Raw genomic sequence first — 19,529 nt, forward strand, 5'->3', positions numbered from 1 at the left:
CCTTTTAAAGATGTGAAAAGAATATGGGAGATTTTGGGAATTTCATGGAAAGTCTTACCCTCTAAACTATAGCATAGAAGGAGGAAAAGAAACATAGCAAAGACATAGGAAATATCTACAGATTTTTGAAAAAAAAATTATTAAAACCTAGAGAAAAAGATGCCTATCCAGATGTATTTTAGGTCCTAAAAGACCACAATTTTCAACATGGATGATTATACTCAACAAAACTATCAATTAAAATTGAAGGAGAAATTAAAAAAAAAAACTTTTTGACAAAAACAGATGAAAGGAGTTCATGACTATAAAGCCAGTCCTACAAAGGCTGATGGAAGAAATGCCTCACTCTGAAGAAAAGGGCAAATATATACAGGAGACAAATATGCAATGGCAGGACAGGTAGTCAAAAGAGATCTTAGACCCTGGCCGCTGCACTGGTATGGGGTCTCTTGGAATCTGAAACTGCTGTCCTAGCTAGACTCAGCCAGATACAGTCCACAACTCCATCTGCTCACTCCTCAGAAACCCCCCTCATTGGAGTCTGAACCTAATGTCTGAAACAGAAGCTCAGGTAGGAATTTCCAGATGACCTACCCACCCAAATGTCAGCCACCCTGTCTCAGGACCACGTGGAACAAGACCTGGAACCAGAGTTCAAGTCATACAGAAGTAGGCCTCTGAAGAAAGAAAGACATGTCTATCAAGATAGATACAAGAGGCGTGCAGAAAAACACATAGACAGGACCGGAAAAGAAATGCTCCACCCTACACCATTACAAAAACACTGAATATAGAGGATGGAGAAAGGATAATAAAAGCTGGAGGTAAAAAGAACCAGTTATATATAAAGAGTGTCCTATCAGAATAACACCTAACTTCTTAATGGAGAATTTGAATTCTAAATGAGCCCAGATTAATGTTCTACAAGTTTAGGAAAACCACAGGTGCCAACCCCAGACTATTAAACTTAACAAAGCTATCAATTATAATCAAAAGAGAAAGAAAAACTCTCTGTGATAAAAAGAGATTTAAGGTATAAACTTAAACCAGTTATATAACTGATCATAGAAGGAAATACTTCATTCTGAAGTAAATATAAAACACACTCAAAAGAAAACAAGGAATAAAAAACACCAGAAAAGTTACCCAAAATAAGTCTAAGAAAACAATACCATAAAAATAACAAGAATTAGTAAATACTGTTCAATAATAACTAACAATAATAGCCTCAATTCCACAATAAAAAGAGACAGAATAACAGGTTGGATTAGAAAACGGAATTCATCTTTCTGCTGCCTCCTACGATTGTATATCACTTTCAAGGGCAAAAACTGCCTTAAAGTAAAAGGATAGGAAAGGAATTCTAGACAAATGGATCTAAGAAACAAGTAGGCATAGATATTCTAATAACTGGCAAATATATGCCAAATCACAAATATTCAGAAAAGACAAAAAAAGGACACTATTCATTCACTAAAGGAAAATATTCACCAAGAGGATATTATAATTCTAAATTCTAAACATTTACACACCAAACATAGTAGCATCCAATTTCATAAAAGAGAAACTAGGTTTAAAATAGCATATTGCCCCTAACAGTTATACCGGGTGACCTTAGGGGCCCATTCTCATCGTCAGACAGATCACTCAGATGAAACTTCAGTAGAGAAATGTTGGGATTAAAGAACATCACAATCAAATGATCTAACATATCTATAGAACATTCCATGCCAACACTAAAAACTTCCTCCTCAGCAGCCAAAGACAATTGGAATAACATTCTGCATTCAGTCTGATTATGAAGGATTAAAGCTGGATAGCAGCAATAGAAATGTCAGAAAACACACAAACTCATGGAAAGTAAACAACACACCAGCAAGCAACAATTCGATCATGGGAGAAATCAAGAAAGAAATTAAAATCTGTGAGACACAATGAAGACCATTTAAAGTGGAACATTTATAGCTATAAGGAGCCTACATTACCTACACTTAAACAAACAAACAAATAGAAAGATCGCATATTAATAACTTAGTGATATACTCGAGAGCTTTAGAATTTATAGCCAGCACAGTTATTGGGGCCAAGAATATTTGGTGACACAGGTCAAAGGCTTTAGGCGAAAGCCTACTCTTACTCTGCTAAATAGACATTGCACTATTCTGACTCCTAAAAGACTTAGTGTCATACACATAGAGTAGTGCATCTGTCAACCTTTGTCAGAGAAGCTTCTTTTCCCAGTACATGGTCATTAACTGAAATCTCCACAGCTGGTCAGGGTGGAGAGGACAAGAGAACTCAGCATTCTCAACCTTCCTTGAGATGTATGTGTCATTCCTCCTCCAGGGCTCCCGAATCATTGAGAACTGGGGGCTGAATGATTGTAAGAGCCAGAGATGGAGACTGACTAGAACGAAACAGCAGTCTCCTGACACAGCAGGATGTTTTCACAATGTGAACTCACAGAGGTTGTGACAGCCTGTACAAGATCTGAACAAGGTTAAGGCGGACAAAATCCCAGCAGGGAGCTGGGTGAGATGGTAATGAGGTCTCCTCAGCTAAGGAGCTCCTGACAATTAGAGCTGATGGGAGAGAAAGAGTGTCAGTTTAAAGATCCAGCTTCGGGTGGGTTGAGTAAAGGCAGAGACAGCTACATACTCAAGAGGAAATGAGCAGCACAAGCTATATTTGATGTTTTTGTTTGTTTGTTTTGGCTTTTTTTTTCTTGGTGTTTTGTTTTGTTTAGTTTCAAAGTTGGATGTGTAGAGAAGAGACATGAATATGGTAGGCGCAGGGGAGAGGTGAATCCAACTCATTGTATGGAACTCTTAAAGAACTAATTGAAAAAGAGAGAAGGAAAATAAATTTATTTTATTAATTTAATATTTTAAAATTAATAATTGAATTTTACTTTATTAATTTGTTAATATTAAAATGATTTTATTATATTTAATCATAGCATTTATGATATAAAATATGAAAAAACTTTAGATCCAGGGAAGTCTATTATATTTGTGTGTGTATGTAAACCACTAATAAGAAGAAGTGTAGCTGTTATCATTGTGTAATTAGGTACGATTGTAAATTGTTGTTATTCACAGAAAGAACTTTGTATTAAACACCTTCTAGGGAAATATTCTGTTCTTTCTTGAGCACCTTTATGAAGCATATTCTTTGATTAAAAATATGATCATATTGCCAAAAGGTATATTGATATTAACTTAATGTTACCAATTTTAACTACAATATGTTCTATATAAGCCTTATGATAACCCCGCAGCAGATGGCCAAAAGGAAGCCCTGGGAATCCAGAGCAAATGGCCATATTGATAACTATTAGCAAGTGGAAAAAAAAAACCTACTGATATTAGCCCTTAAGTGTTCTTCCCCACCTCCCTGCATAGGAGGCTGTTTGTTGTGTGTCTTTGGGCTAGTAGAAATGCTTAATTGTTGTTTTGCTTTTTCTGTTCTTTGTTGGAGACAACAGTGTTTTCTGTAATTGCTAATACTTAGAGCTTAACTCCTTTGCTGGACATTCATTGTTTACAAGGCTGTGCTGGAAGATGCTCATTTGCCTTGGCAGTTCCCCAGGACCCCCACCATATATGCTGGAATGGGTCACATAAGCTATTGTCAAGTCAGACCATTATCAAGTCAGTGACTATTAATTCTTTATATTTTTATATGAACAAAAATATAAATGTTTGATATATGTCTTAGGTTAATGTATTTTACATATGCAGTATTTAATTCTTTAAATTGAAAATGTTTTAAATCTTAGCCTTGGATGGTCTACTCGCTCTGCAGACCAGACTGGCCTCAAACTCAGAGATTCACCTGCCTCCGCCTCCCAAGTGCTAGGATTAAAAGCATGTACCACCACCATCCGGCCAACGTAGCCATTTTAACATCCAACAAAATAAATTTCAAACCAAAGCTAATAGAAAGAGATAGGGAAGGTTACCGCACACTATCAAATTGAAAAAATCCACCAAGAGGATATTGAAATTCTTAACATCTATTCACCAAACATAACGGCGCTCAAGTTCATAGAAAAAAAAAGCACTACTACAGCTTAAATCACTTATTGACCCTTACACAGTGATAGTGGGGGACCTCAATACCCCACGCTTGCCAATAAAAGGTCACCTGGACAAAAACTAAACGGAGCAATGCTGGAGCTAACCGTTGTCATAAGCCACATGGTCCTAACAGAGATTTATAGAATGTTTTACCCAAATACAAAAGAATATACCCAATTTCAAATTGTGCTACAGAGGTATAGCAACAAAACAGCATGGTATTGGCACAAAAACAGAAAAATGGATAGAATTGAAAACCCATAAATAAGTCACCTGTGGACACCTGGTTTCGATAAAGAACCAGAAATGCACTCTGGGAAAAAAAAAGATAGCATCTTCAACAAGTGGTGCTAATCAAAGTGGATGGCTGCATGTAGAAGAATCAAAATAGATCCACGCTCATCAACTGCACAAAACTCAACTGCAAATGAATCAAAGACCTTAACATAAGACCAGATACACTGACTCTGACCAAACAGGAAGTGGGCAATATTTGTGGGCTCATTGGTACAGAAAAAGACTTTCTGAGCAGAACACTAACAACATGGGCACTATGAACAACAATTTATAAGTGGGACCTCATGAAACTGAAAACCTTCTGTGTGGCAAAAGACCCCATCATTCAGATCAGGCAGCACTTTACAGAGCGGGGAAAGATTTTTATCAACTTCCTGCTCGGTAGAGGGGTAATATTCAGAAAACATAAAGACCTCAAAAAAAAAAAAAACTGGATATCAAGAAAACAAATAACCTAATTTAAAAACAGGGTGCAGAACTAAACCGAGAATTCTGAAGGAGAAAAGTCAAATGGCTGAGAAACACTTAAAGAATGTTCAACACCCTTATTTATCAGGGAAATGCAAACCAAAACTACTTTGAGATTTGAGTTTACATCAATCGGAATGGCCAAGATCAGTAAAAGAAGACAGCGTATACTGGGTAGGCTGTGGAGTAAGGGAACCCTCCTCCACTGCTGGTGGGAGTGCGAACTTGTACAGCAACTGTGGAAATCAGTATGGCATCTCCTCAGGGAGACTGGAATCGATCTACCTCGAGATCAAGCAGTATCACTCCTGAGCATAAACTTTATCTCACGACAGGGATGCTTGCTCAGCTATGGCACTGCTTTATTCATGATAGCCAGAAACTTGAAACATCCTAAATCTCCATCAATGGGTGAATGGATAAAGAAAATGTGGTGTATTTATACAATGGAATATTACTCGGCCGTTAAAATAACAGACTTTGCAGGTAAATGAATGGAATTAGAAAAAAAAATCATAATGAGTGAGGTAACTCATTCCCAGAAATACAAATATGGTATATGTTCATTTTTAGTGGATGTCAGCTGTTAAGTCATTGAAAACCACATACCTATAACCACAGCAGTTACATAAAGAGTATGGAGGAGTGGTGAGAGTGAATCTTCCTAGAAAGGTGCGCTAGACTAGTTATGGATGAATGGGGCAGGGTGACTGGAATGGGAGGACCAAACCAGGGGTGAGGAAAGAAGAGGGACTCCAGGGAGGAAATATGGAGAGGACAGCTAAAACTGAGGGCTATTTAAGGTGTAGTATGGAAACCAAATATAGTGGAAGCTTCCTGTAATATTTTCATATATGAAGGTCATCCAAATGAGATCCCAAACAATGGGGGAGACAGAGCCCTAACTGATATGGCTTGTCACCAAATGAAACTTCCAGTGCCTGGAATGGGTTGTATCTAATTGATTTGTTGGCCAAAGGGGTCCAATGGGAAACCTCAAACAACCCAGGCTATTGCCAAAGCTATTGGTGGCCCTCCACAAAATGACAGTTATGACCTATTGCTGAAAGAAGTCTAGATAGAGCCTACCTAGAGCCTTCGCCTCTACAGGCTAATATTCATGGCCCTGGAAGGTATTCTGCATGCTACCAAAGAGGAAAGATAAGCACCAAGCCAGCTGCAAACCCTTCAGTCTATTCCTGGTGACCTGTCTGCATGACATACTGACTCAATAGTGGCACAAAAGCTTGTAGGAGTGGCCAACCAATATCTGATTTGAGTTAAGGCCCAGGTTATGAGATGAAACCCATACTCAGCGCTGCTGGGAAGGTCAAGAACATGAGATTAGAAAAGCCAAGGACCTAAGGGAAAACCAAATACGTCTGTTCTGCTAAAGGAACACAGCAATAAGATGAGTCCTAGTGACATTCTGCTATACGCCTTGCTCAGCCAGTGTTAGAGAAGCTTCCTATCATAGCAGACGGGAACAAATACAGAAACCCACAGCTAAACAATAGGTAAAGTGAGAGGCCTTGAACACTCAGCCATAAAAGGGATGTTTCTATCAAATCCCTCACCTAAGGGCTCAGGCAACTCTGAGGAAGAGGAGGCAGAAAGAGAGTAAGAGGGAATGGAGGACACCAAGCAATCATGGCCTTCTAGGCACAACCGTATGGTGCACCTATGAACTCATAGAGACTGAGGCAGCACGCACAGGGCCTGCACTAGATGGAGTCGTAGAGCTGAGAGGAGTGGACACAAGCCCCCGTCCCTAACCCAGAAGCTATAGCCAATTGATAGCTACTTGCAAACGAAAAATCAGTTTTCTCCAAGAGACTCTCACTGGGGAAACAAACCATTCTTAAGGTCGGTTCCACTGCCCAGTGGTAGATGGCCAAAACAAAACAAACTAACAGCATCTTTGGAAGTGCTTGGCCTCACAGCATTAAGTAAGGAATGGTTTTGTTTCTCCTACCTTACAGCTCCTTTGCATATCGACTATGGCATCCAGTTTGGCTTCTGATAGGATTCCTGAGTGTGGCAAGCGTGAGTCATTGCATCTACATGCATTGCTCATACCTTCTCCTTAGCTCTTTCGTGTTTAGTTGTTTTGTCCTATTCCAATTTTATTTTATATTATTTTATTCCTATTCCTTAGATTCCTGTTTATTTTCTAATGAGAGATAAGAGAGAATACAGGTCCAGAGGGGAGGGGAAATGGTGGGGATCTGCAGGAGTAGGGGGAGGAAAAAGCATAATCAGAAAATAGTGTATGAAAAAAAAATCTATTTAAATAAAAGAAAATCTTTAAAAGATAACATAGAATTATAGGACTAAAAAGAATAATACACACAATGTAAAGAAATCTGCAGCTAAATAAATGGACTAGAAAATATTACACTGTGTGAGGTAACTCACCCAGAATGACAAATACCACATACTTTTTCTCGCTTATGGACTTGCTCTGAGTTTTCAGATTTAAATATATAACTTGGAATAACTGCAGAATCCAGGAAACCAGAAAGGGTCTATGGACAGGGGAGAGGAGAAGGAGGTCTAGAAAGGGACAGTAGGACCTGGTGCTATGAAGAGGAGGAGATCAGAAAGGCACGAGGTCGGATTTTACTGGGGAGGAGATGATAATTCAGAAGGTGTTTGAAAGAGCCGTAAGGAAACATATTACTTTATAAACTTAAACACACACACCCACACACACTTGTAAAACAGAAATAATTAAAGGAGAGCTCTTGGAGGGGCCTAGGAGTTGGAGAGGAGAAGGGAAAGTGCAGAAATTGTGTGAATATGGTATTTGTGTTTGCATTTCACAAATGAAGAAATAAATAAAGTACATGTTACCATCAGTGAAATATAGCATTATATTACTTCCTACAAATCATATGATGAACCAATAATCATAAATCAAGGAAGTAAGTTACAGTTCTCTGGTCACATTGGGCATTTAGGCCTTACTTCAACTTTTCTAGCGCATTTTCAATCTTTCCCTTACACCATATTTCCTTGCTGATGCTTCCGATAACAGATTTACACTGCCCTGTTGAGGGAGGTGAGGTTTACAGAGTTTAGAAAACCTTTTCAATGTCGCTTTGATTCTAAGGTGGCATAGCCAAGATCTGGCTTGAGTATTTCTCATAGGAAACTGGCTTTTGCTGTCACCTGGGTGACACTACCATCCTCACAGACACAGAGTGTGCTGTGTGATAGGCACACAGGAAGTGATCACCCGCTTCTCTTAGGCTCCCCCTCGGCCTTCGAGTCTGTAAAGTACCACTAACACTTTCACTCTTCTTCCCCAAGGCTGGGTATTAATGACAATCCTCAGGTAATGATGTGAAGGTGAGGCCTCAGTAGGCCTCAGTAGGCCTTGCATTGTGGCACAGATGGTTCGAATGGCCATTTTGCCTTTAAGGCTTCTAGAGAATTATCTGTAAAATGACCATAAAACTTGTCTTTATGATAAGCTCATGATAGGTAGACTCATGCATTCTTTATGTTTGTTTGTTTGTTTTGTTTTTGTGGGGGTTTTTTGTTTTTGTTTGTTTGTTTGTTTTTCTTTGTCTGGTTTATTATTATTTTTTGTCTCAACAGTCAGAACATTGTATCTTGGCAATCATTCTACAGGAAGTTAATGCTACTCCCTTCACAGGTTTATGGCTCACAGTGTGAAAGAAAAGAATACATGCATTATACATTTTCTATGTTTTATCAAATGCAAAAGACTGTATTATTCAGCTGTTGCCCTATGAAGCCATGCTTGGGTAATTATTTTGCTTTTAAAAATAAGAAACCGCAGCCACCTCCCAATCTTTTAGGGGAATTAGTTTCACCTGCATGAACACTGACCCCCCCCCCCCCGGGGTACTTGAGTCCATTGGGTAAAGTGGGATGATGTTTGTATAACTTACACAAACCCTTGCGTGCACTTTCAGAGCAACACTTTATGCAATCCCAACGCTAGATATGATTAGTTATACGCTTTATTATTCAGGGAATGATGACAGAGGAAAAGTCAGCACATACTCACTGCCGTTACCATTCTAATTCAGGGTGTTAAATCTGAGCTTTGCTGAACCTGAGGCTACAGGGGGTCAGCTGAAATTGCTGAGGAACTGTGAGCTTACATTCTAACCAGAAGTCCTACAGCAAAATGCTTGCAATGCTGCCAGGGCTTCTTGTGAACTTTATGCCACACGGTCCTCAAGTTTCTTACGACATAAAGTCAGGTAGCTGTATGTGTGTGTGTGTGTGTGCGTGCGTGCGCGCGCTCGCGCATGTGTAGACATTGTTTTAGCTGGCCAGAGAGCCTCAGGGATTCTTCTGCCTCAGCCTTTCCAGTGATGGGATTAAAAAGGGCACCCTATGTCACCCGGCGTTTCATGTAAGTCCTGGGGAATGGGACAAGCATGTTCCCAACCAAGGTGTCTCCCCAGCCTCCACAGCAGCTTTTATTGTGGGATGTGGGTTTGGAAACTTCCATTTAAATACATCTCACATGTGGAGAGCGTACTCAGTCTCACTCAATAATTTTAGTCCAGGTGTTGTAGACAAGAAGGGGACCTCTGACATTTCTAGAGCTTGTGAGCCTAGGCTTTGCTGAAAAATAGTCTGCCTAAGCAAACGGGTTATACTGAATAAGAATATACTTCTGGACACATCTACAGAACAGCCCCCACACCTAAGGCTCAGGGAACATTGTGGAAGAGGGAACAGGCAGATTGTAAAAGCCAGAGCACTGGGAGCTTTGCTCTGAGATTATGTCTCCTAGAAATATCAGACCTACATGTCTGAGGAGTCACCAACGTGATTCCGTAAACATGAGTTGAATAAGAACAACACCAATAGACATGCCCAAGTGGATTGGGGCTGGGAGAGTCCACCAAGTCCCAACCCTACACAAAGAAATGTAGGCAGCTAAGGAATGCTAAGAGTGGGAGAAACAGGCTTCTGCTGAGAAAAGCATCCGAACTGGGGATCCAAAACCAAATGGTCATCTCTGGAAACGTACATACATACAAGTGGTTGTATTTGGAAATATATACGTATATAACAACAATTAATTAAAAAAAACCAGGCCAAGAATTTGAAAGAGTGCAAGGAGGGGTATATAGGAAGATTTTGATGAAGGAAAGGGGAAATTGATGTCATTACAGTATAATCTCAAAAATAAAAGGGAGAAAAAAAGAAAAGAATACACATCCGGGATCCGGGCTTTCTCCCATCAGCCCAAGTCTTGGTGTCTGACACCACCATCTCCACCCTACACATGAAATCCTGCTTGCATTTGCAGTCCTTCAGTCCTTCTACCCAATTAATCTTCAAGTGTTACTAATTCTACTTGATTGCTAGCTCTGCAATCTGCTGTCCCACCCCAGCTGCCCATTCTTCTAGTCAGGACTCACCTAAACAATTGCATCAGCCTCTACGTGAGCTACCTGATCCTTTCTGCCTTTAGCCCTGCTGCTTGTTAAGTGAAAAGTCTAATCGTATCACTCTCTGGCTTAATCTCTTCAATGGCTTCCTGTAGCTCTTCAGATAAAGGCCCAAGTCCATTGTACAGCTAACAGGCCCTGCAGGAGGGGCCTCGTTAATTGTCTGAGCCCCCATGTCCCTCTCCTCCATTTCTCTGCTTCAGTCAAGTAAAACTAATTTCAACAATTCCAGTGCCCCACTCTCAGACTCTTATACATGTGTAAAACACCCTCCCTTTTCAAGTTCATAGATATAGACTTTGCATCCTACTCCCAGGCTAGTCCCATGTCTCCTACCCCAGGACAGCTTTCTTCTTTAGGATTATCCTATCCAACCATCAGCTTTTTGAGAGCGTGAACAGGCTCTTTATTCTCTGTTGTAGATCAGGAAAGGGGTTTCCACACTAGATACAGCCTCCATGGCTGAAAGGTTGACGGGAAGCCGGGCACAGACACTCGCTATAAAATATTTGAATGGTGCTACATTTTAAACAACAACAAACATTTTTTTAAATTTCCTTTTAGTAAGAATCACAGATAAACAGAATTAGAGAGATGCACAGTGTTTGTTCCGAAGTCCAGTTCTGATTGGTTACTGAATGGGCTATTTTCTAGTCATTTCTACTGCAGTCAGGACCCCCAAATCAGCTGTGCAAAATGAAAGCTAAGATCTCACAGCAAGAGCTGGGATACAGCTCAGTATAAGAGGGCATCCTTGGTATCCTCAGTGTCCTGGGCAAATTCCTGGCACCACAAAGCCAAGCCAGAAGAAACATAAAGCAAACAACATCCTCCGTGGGCCTATCCATGCATGCAATCTGTCTAACCTGTTTTGTTTGTACAAGGTACATTCACACTATGATCGCCATTATCTCACTTTTTAAATGGCTTCATGATCTTTTTACTTCTAACAATCTCCTCCATACTACAGTCATTCTGTAAAGCTATGAAATAGCATTGTGCTGGGGTAATATTTGAAGACATTGTCATGTAACTGCTTATTGCTGAGAGGCATCCGTATCGTTGGATGCTGCTGTTGTTTATATCATATGCCATTCTTGAACGTACTAGTTTGAGGGTCTTCTTGGTTAGTGATTGGCCCTTATGCTGTCTCCAGGTTTTTGTTATCATGAACAACAAACAATGCTGGTGCATATCCATGGGCTTAACTCCTACACATAGCGAGATTTTCACTGTAAATGTTGAGTCATAGGGTAAATGAATCATGAACTCAGAGATGTTGATTTTAAAACCATCAGAGTGCAACCTTTTTATACTTCCATCAGTGACATATATGGAGTCCTACAGATCCACACCCTTAGTAGTACTTTGAGCTATTAGCCTTTGCGTTTGGGCCGTGCCAGAATCTGCAAAAGAGTATCTCATGTGATTTTGATTTGTATTTCCCTAATCATGAATAATATTGGACATTTCTTCATGAATTTATTCTCTATGTTTTTCTCTACATATTTTGACAGTTCTAGTTTCTGTCCATTTTCTCTGCTTATTTATCCTATTCTTTTCTTAATTTATTTATGTTTTTTACAAATTATTCATTTTATATCCCAATAATAGCCCCCGCCTTGATCCCCTCCCTGGTTGACCCCCTCTCCCTGTTTCTTCCTATTCCCTTCCACTAGTCCACTGAAAGGGGGAGTTCTCCTCTCCTGCCATCTGACCCTAGCTTGTCAAGTCTCATCAGGACTGCCTGGATCCTCTTCCTCTGTGGCCTGGCCAGGCTGTATCACCAGGGGGAAGTGATCAAAGAGCAGGCAACCGAGTTCATGTCAGAGACAATCCCTTGTTTCCCTTACTAGGGAACCCACATGGAGACTGAGCTGCCATGGGCTACATCTGAGCAGGGGTTTAGGTCCTCTCCATGCATGATCCTTGGTTAGTGCATCAGTCTCTGCAGACCCCCTGGGCCCAGATTTTCATCCTATTCTTAGTGGTCTCTAGGAATTGGAACATATATTATTGTGTTACTACTGGAGAGCGTCTAGGCTTTTGTTGTTGTATTTGTTGCAGCTGGTATCTGGTCTTCTGAGCATCCTAGCTAGCAAGGTTCATGGCATTATGTACATTTGTATGTAGTATTATTACTGCTTTCTGGATATCATTTTTACCACTTGGGAGTGGTTTGCTTTTTAGGAAAGTAATACGAGGTTTACTTTCAAATTATATTTGAGCGAAAAGGAGATTTTAAAAGGAAAAGTGATCTAAGATATTATGAATGAGTATGACAAAATCTGCATTAGACTCCATACCAGGCAAGACCGTAGACTCTACTGAAGTATAGTTCAGGACTCAAAAAGTCAAGAGCTGCTTCCCCACTACAACACACTGCTGTCCCCACTTTCTATCACACAGCATGAGAATTTTAGCAGAGTTTTCTGAGCTATACCAAAATACCTAGTGGGAAATAAGCAAGCTTAATAACATTTACTCTCCAAATTGTTCAAACAGATGGATTATTTTTGAAAGAGGACAAATGAGACAAGAAACTAAAAACAGGATTGATCTGCTTAAGCCTCTTAGAAGCTCACCCTTCTCTCTCCTCTCTCCCTGGCACAAAGCAGGAGCTAATCAGCATAGCCATTTTGATATGAAATTCTAAGATCGTTCTTCACGTGAAGTATGGGGTCCTCAACCTCTCTGAAACTCCTCATGGGGCTATTATCCACCCTACCCAGAAACCCAACTTGATCCCAAGAAGGCCAAGGAAAGACTCAAGAATCGAAAATAAGTATTATGGTGTGTGTGTGGGGGGGGGGGAAAGGGTGTCATTTTTTTGTACCTCACTTAGTCATGTTTTTCACTGTGAAAGTTCAGTGGTAAACTTTAAACTTTTAAATGTACTATATCCTGTAATTCATTAGACTATAACATTGCGTATATGCAGGGTACGGAAAAGTGTTACTCACCTTGTGTAAATATCATGGCTGGTAACAGCAAACAACAACCCTTCGGTAGCAAATGGCTCGATTAACCTCCATCTCCTTTCATTTATCTTACTCAGAAATATTTTAGAGATTATCGGGTGTCGGGCACTGTCCTGGACCCTGGAATAATGAACAGAAAAACTAGAATAATGAACAAAGAAAGCAAATATCTGATTTATGGTGCTTCTTACTGCTTTGTGATTTCAGGATATAAGGATTTCAGGATTTCAAGTGTTGTAGAACACTTGCCTAGATGTGCATTACCCTAAGGCTAATTGTTAGCAACAAAAGCAAGTAATAAATTTGCAGGTAAATGATGGGAACTGGAGAAGATCATCCTGAATGAGGTATCCCAGAAGCAAAAAGATACATAGGGCATATACTCACTCATAAATGGAGTATAATATAATTATTGTACTATAATAATTAGACATATAATATAGGATAAACCTACTAAAATCTGTACACCTAAAGAAACTAATCAAGAAATAGGACTCTGGCTAAATGCTCAAACCCCATACAGAAAGGCAAAGAGGATGGACATCAGAAAGAGAAAACAGGGAACAGTACAGGAGCCTCCCACAGAGGGCCTCTGAAAGGCTCTACCCTGTAGGGTATCAAAGCAGACGCTGAGACTTATGGCCAACTTTTTGGCAGAGTACAGGGAATTTCATGAAAGAAGTAGGAAATAATAAGACCTGGAGAGGACAGGAGCTCCACAAGGAGAGCAACAGAAGCAAAAAATCTGGACACAGGGGTCTTTTCTGAGACTAATACTCCAACCAAGGACAATTGATGGCGATAAACTAGAACCCCTGCACAGATGTAGCCCATGTCAGTTCAGTGTCCAAGTTGGTTCCATAGTAATGGGGACAGGGACTGTCTCTGATATGAACTGATTGGCCTGCTCTTTGATCACCTCCCCCTGAGGGGGAGCAACCTTACCAGGCCACAGAGGAAGACATTGTAGCTACTCCTGATGAGACCTGATAGACTAGGATCAGAAGGAAGGAGAGGAAGACCTCCCCTATCAGTGGACTTGGGGAGGTGCATGTGTGGAGAAGGGGGAGGGAGAGTGGAACTGGGAGGGGAAAAGGGAGGGGGGCCACCGGGGGATACAAAGTGAATAAAGTGTAATTAATAAAAATTAAAATAAAAAATGGAAAGAAAAAAAAAAACAAATAATATTTTTAAAAGTTACTCTTCTGAATTTGGGTTCATTCTTTGCCTTTAATCTTACAGTTTTACTGTATAACTATTACTCTCTGATCCATTTATTAGTGAGTTATGATAGCATCATCTGTGTTCTTGTAAGCTTCTTTACTACTTAATGTTCTTATATAAGAAATAACTAGTCTATTTATTTTGGGTCTTTGAGGCTTTCTGTTGTGTGCCTATGTCACAGTTTATCTAACTCCTTGCTTCTGGATGTTTCAGTGTCTTTAAATATTCACTATGTTTCTATAATATGTATTGCATGAATATATTCAACTTATCACACATGCAATTTATCCTTGCACTTCTCTCAGTTTATTTCATGAAGTGTTTCTGCTATGAGATATAAATACAGAGGGCACATTGGCTTTGGATAAAGCTGGGCCCTGAGGTGCGGACGTGCCTGTTTTACGTGCTGTTGAGGGCTGTCAGAAGCGGGTATTTTCTTTGGGCTCTCACCACAGTACTCATGCATTAGCTGCTTCAGCTCCGTGGACCAGGTTCACACTACTGTTAACGTCCATCTGCCTGACGGCTAGTGATAGTGAGGATGTAGGCAGAAGCGCATTGCTTATTTGATGGCATCTTTCACGATACACGAGTTTAACGTTTTTGCCTGCTTTGTTAATTGTTGAAAATTATATGCTTATTTCTCATTGTTAGGTTCTTCCCCCCCCCCCCCCGCGGCCCCCCCCCCACCGACATTGGCTATCCTAATGATTATGAGGAGGAATAGCGTGGTGATTTCGATTTGTGTTTTCTTGATGTTTCATAACATTGAACATCATTTCTTCTGCACATGGGCCATCTGCATCTCTTCTTTAGGAGGAAGTATCTAGTTGAGTCCTCTGGCCATTTTTATATTTACTTGGCTAGTTTGTCTGTGTGTTGGGTGCATGCCACAGCTATGAGGTGCATACGGAGGTCAGAGGACAACTTATGGGAGTTAGGTCTCTCCTTTCATCATGTTAGACAGGAGGATTGGACCTTAGGTTTGCCGGCAAGTGTCTCTGCCTGCTGAGCCATCTTGCCAACCCTCATTTTGCCAGTTTGGAATAAGAACTTTTGTTGTTGCTGCTTCATTTTTAGAAACACTCATTTTGAATATTAATCCCTTCTCAGATATATGACTTAATATATAAAAATATTTTCTCACATTCTGTAGGTGGTACTTCCCATTCAGTGGATAGTACCTTTGGTGCACAATATTTTTAATTTTTATGTAGTCCAGTTTCTCAAATTTTTCTCTCATTGACTCTACATTTTTATATCATATCTAGAAACAATTATGAAATCCAGCCACATGAAGCTTGAGCTTTCTTCTAAGAGCTGCATTGGTCCTATATTTGGACTTTTGATCCATTTTCAGTTCATTTTGTACAGAAAAATACCAAACTTCATTTTCCAGTATCTTTTTTTTTTGTAAAAAACGACAGCCCCTTCCTCACTAAATAGTCTGTCTCAAAATTGTTTGACCAAATATGTAAGAGGTCATGTGTGTGTGTGTCTGAGTGTGTGTGAAGACATACGAAGACCAAAGGACACCCTTATGTATAATTCCAGAGGCACAATCCACTTCTTTCTATTTTTTTCAGACAGTGTCTCTCACTGGCCCAGAGATTATCAAGTAGATAGCTCACTATCGAGCGAACCCCAGGGATCTGCCTGTCTCCATCTGCCCAACCCTGGGCCATTTCTTCTAGCCTTTGTTCAGTTGGTTTTGGGTGACTGAACTGAGTTCCTTTTCCTTGCAAGGCAACCCTTTACAAACCAAGCGATCTCTCTAGCCCCTGCAGGAGTTATTTTTGAACCCTCTGTTGTATCTATTTGGCTTGTAGTGTATTGAATTGTCTTTAAGCCTGTATTGGTTACTCTATATTGGTTAAATGTTTTGAAATCAGAAGATGGACTTCCTCCAGCTTTGCTCTTTTTCATGATTATGTCGACCATTCAGCATTTTTTAACAATGTTTTATTTTTATTGATTACAGTTTATTCCCTTTGTATCCCACTATAACTCCCTCCCTCTTCCCCTCCCAACCCCACCCTCCCCCACCCTTCTCCACACATGCCCCTCCCCAAGTCCACTGATAGGGGAGGTCTTCCTCTCCTTCCTTCTGATCCTAGTCTATCAGGTATCATCAGGAGTGGCTGCATTGTCTTCCTCTGTGGCCTGGTAAGGCTGCACCCCCCTGAGGGGAAGGTGATCAAAGAGCAGGCCAATCAGTTTATGTCAGAGACAGTCCCTGTTTCCATTACTAGGGAACCCTCTTGGACACTGAGCTGCCATGAGCTACGTCTGTGCAGGGGTTCTAGCTTATCTCCATGAATGGTCCATGATTGGAGTATCAGTCTCAGAAAAGACCCCTGTGTCCAGATTTTTTGGTTTTGTTGCTCTCCTTGTGGAGCTCCCGTCCTCTCCGGGTCTTTCTATCTCCCTCTTCTTCCATAAGTTTCCCTGAGCTCTGCCCAGTTTGGCTGTGAGTCTCAGGATCTGCTTTGATACTCTTCAGGGTAGAGTCTTTCAGAGGCCCTCTGTGGTAGGCTCCTGTCCTGTTCCCCGTTTTCTCCCTCTTCTGATGTCCATCCTCTTTTGAGGGTGCTCTGGCTGCGACATCTGTCACACCATTGATCACCAGTGTTGACCTGGCTGGTCTGGCTGGTTGGGCGGGTGTCCCCTTTCTTCCTCACTGCTCCATGTGTGTCCCTCCCAAAGCTGTGCACTCTGTCGAAGAGGACAGCCTCCTCTCCAGAAGAGAGGAGGACCAGTCTTCAGTCAAGGATATACAAGTAGCTACGCTCCCCTGCTAGAACCTCCAACAAGCTCAAAGTCCATTCAGCATTTTTAAGAGTCCGTATGAGTTTTTAGGGTGCATTCATATTCTAATCCAAAAAGCCAAGGACATTTTGTTAAGAGTTGCAGAGACTCTGATAAGAACATTGGTTAGTGTAGACATTTTTAAACAATATTAAGTTTTCCAATCTAGGAACATGGAAACACTTCAATTTTTAATCTTCATTTACTCGTTTCAGTTATTTTCAATATTTGTCCTTCATGTCTTTGGTTAAGTTAATTATACAAATATTTTACTCTTTTTAATATTAATAAAATTCCCCCCCATAAGCCCCTCCCTCCTCCCCTCCCTATCCCACCCTCCCTCCCCTTTCTGCATGCATGCCACTCCCCAAGTCCACTGATAGGGGAGGTTCTCCTCTCCTTTCTGATCTTAGTCTATCAGTTCTCATCAAAAGTGGCTGCATTGTCCTCTTCTGTGGCCTGGTAAGGCTGCTCCCCCCTCAGGGGGAAGTGATCAACGAGCAGGCCAATCAGATTATGTCAGAGGCAGTCCCTCTTTCCATTACTATGTAACCCACTTGGACACTGAACTGCCATGGGCTACACCTGTGCAGGGGTTCCAGGTCATCTCCACTAATAGTCCTTGGTTGGAGTATGATTTTCTGGGAAGTTCCCTGTGTTCAAATTATCCTGTTCTGTTGCTCTCCTTGTGGAGTTCCCGTCCCCTCCAGCTCTTACTATTTCCCACTTCTTACATAAAATTCCATTCACTCTGCTGGACAGTTGGCCATCAGGCTCAGCATCTGCTTTGACAGTCTATACTGCAGAAGCTTTCAGAGGCCCTCTGTGGCAGGTTTCAAGGTTGTTTCCTGTTTTCTTCTGGCTTTCAGAGGCCCTCTGTAGCAGGTTTCAAGGTTGTTTCCTATTTTCTTTTTCTTCTGATGTCCATCCTCTTTGCCTTTCAGGATGGGGACTGAACATTTTAGTTAGGGTCCTCTCTTTTGCTTAGTTTGTTTAGATGTACAGATTTTAGTGGGTTTATTCTATGTTGTATGTTTATATGAGTGAGTATATACCATGCGTGTCTTTTTGCTTCTGGGACAACTCACTCAGGATGATCCTTTCCAGGTCCCACCATTATGATAGTATACATGAGTGACCCCAAAAACTCTACCAGGGAACTCCTACAGCTGATAAACACCTTCAGCAAAGTGGCCGGATACAAAATTAACTCAAAAAAAATCAGTAGCACTCCTGTATACAAAAGACAAAAGGGCTGAGAAAGAAATTAGAGAAACAACACCATTCACAATAGCCACAAATGACATAAAGTACCTTGGTGTAACCCTAACCAAGCAAGTCAAAGACTTCTACGAAAAAAATTTCAAGTCTCTGAAGAAAGAATTAGAGGAAGATATGAGAAGATGGAAAGATCGCCCATGTTAATGGCTTGGCAGGATTAACATAGTAAAAATGGCCATCTTACCAAAAGCAATCTACAGATTTAATGCAATTCCTATCAAATTGCCAACACAATTCTTTACAGACCTGGAAAGAAAAATTCTCAACTTCGTATGGAATGTTATATCTCTTAACTCATCTTGAAAAATAATGCCCTAAGCATAGCATATGCTAACTTATGTGACATTAAGGTTTTTTTTTTTATTTTGAACCACTTTGGTGTGAAATAAAAAAATGAATATATTTCATATATATATGCAACTCTCTACATAATAAAACTGAGAAATAGGAAGTGCTGTAGGAAAGGTAGTCCCTGTTTTTTCTTTTTTATTCTATTAATTGTGTGAGCAAAGTAACACCAAATAAAGAGATAACTCTAAGAAAAAATTCATATAAAATATAATTATATAAAATATTTAGGTCTATAAAATAAATAACTTAAATTCTATTCCAAAAAAAAAATTCCTTCCACGGCGTTTCTTTTCGATTATTTATTATTAGTATAGAGGAAGGTGACTGACTGGCCTTTTCCTAATGATGCTTTATCGCGTTCCTTTGCTGAACTGATTTATCAGTTCTAGTAGACTTGCGGTTTTTACTTTTTCAGATTTCTTGTAGTCATATCATCTATAAACAGGTGTAATTTTACTTCCCCCTTCTAACTAGGGATACATGTTTTTTCCTTGCCTAATCTTAGAAAAAGCTATATGTCCTTAACTGCTGAATGTGATGTTGTCCCCGAAGTTTTCATGCACCCATGACAGGCTGCTAAGTTTAAAGGA

Source organism: Psammomys obesus, unplaced genomic scaffold (genome assembly GCF_907164565.1).
Source record: "Psammomys obesus unplaced genomic scaffold, mPsaObe1.curated_primary_1811, whole genome shotgun sequence".
In the NCBI taxonomy this organism is placed as follows: Eukaryota; Metazoa; Chordata; class Mammalia; order Rodentia; family Muridae; genus Psammomys; species Psammomys obesus.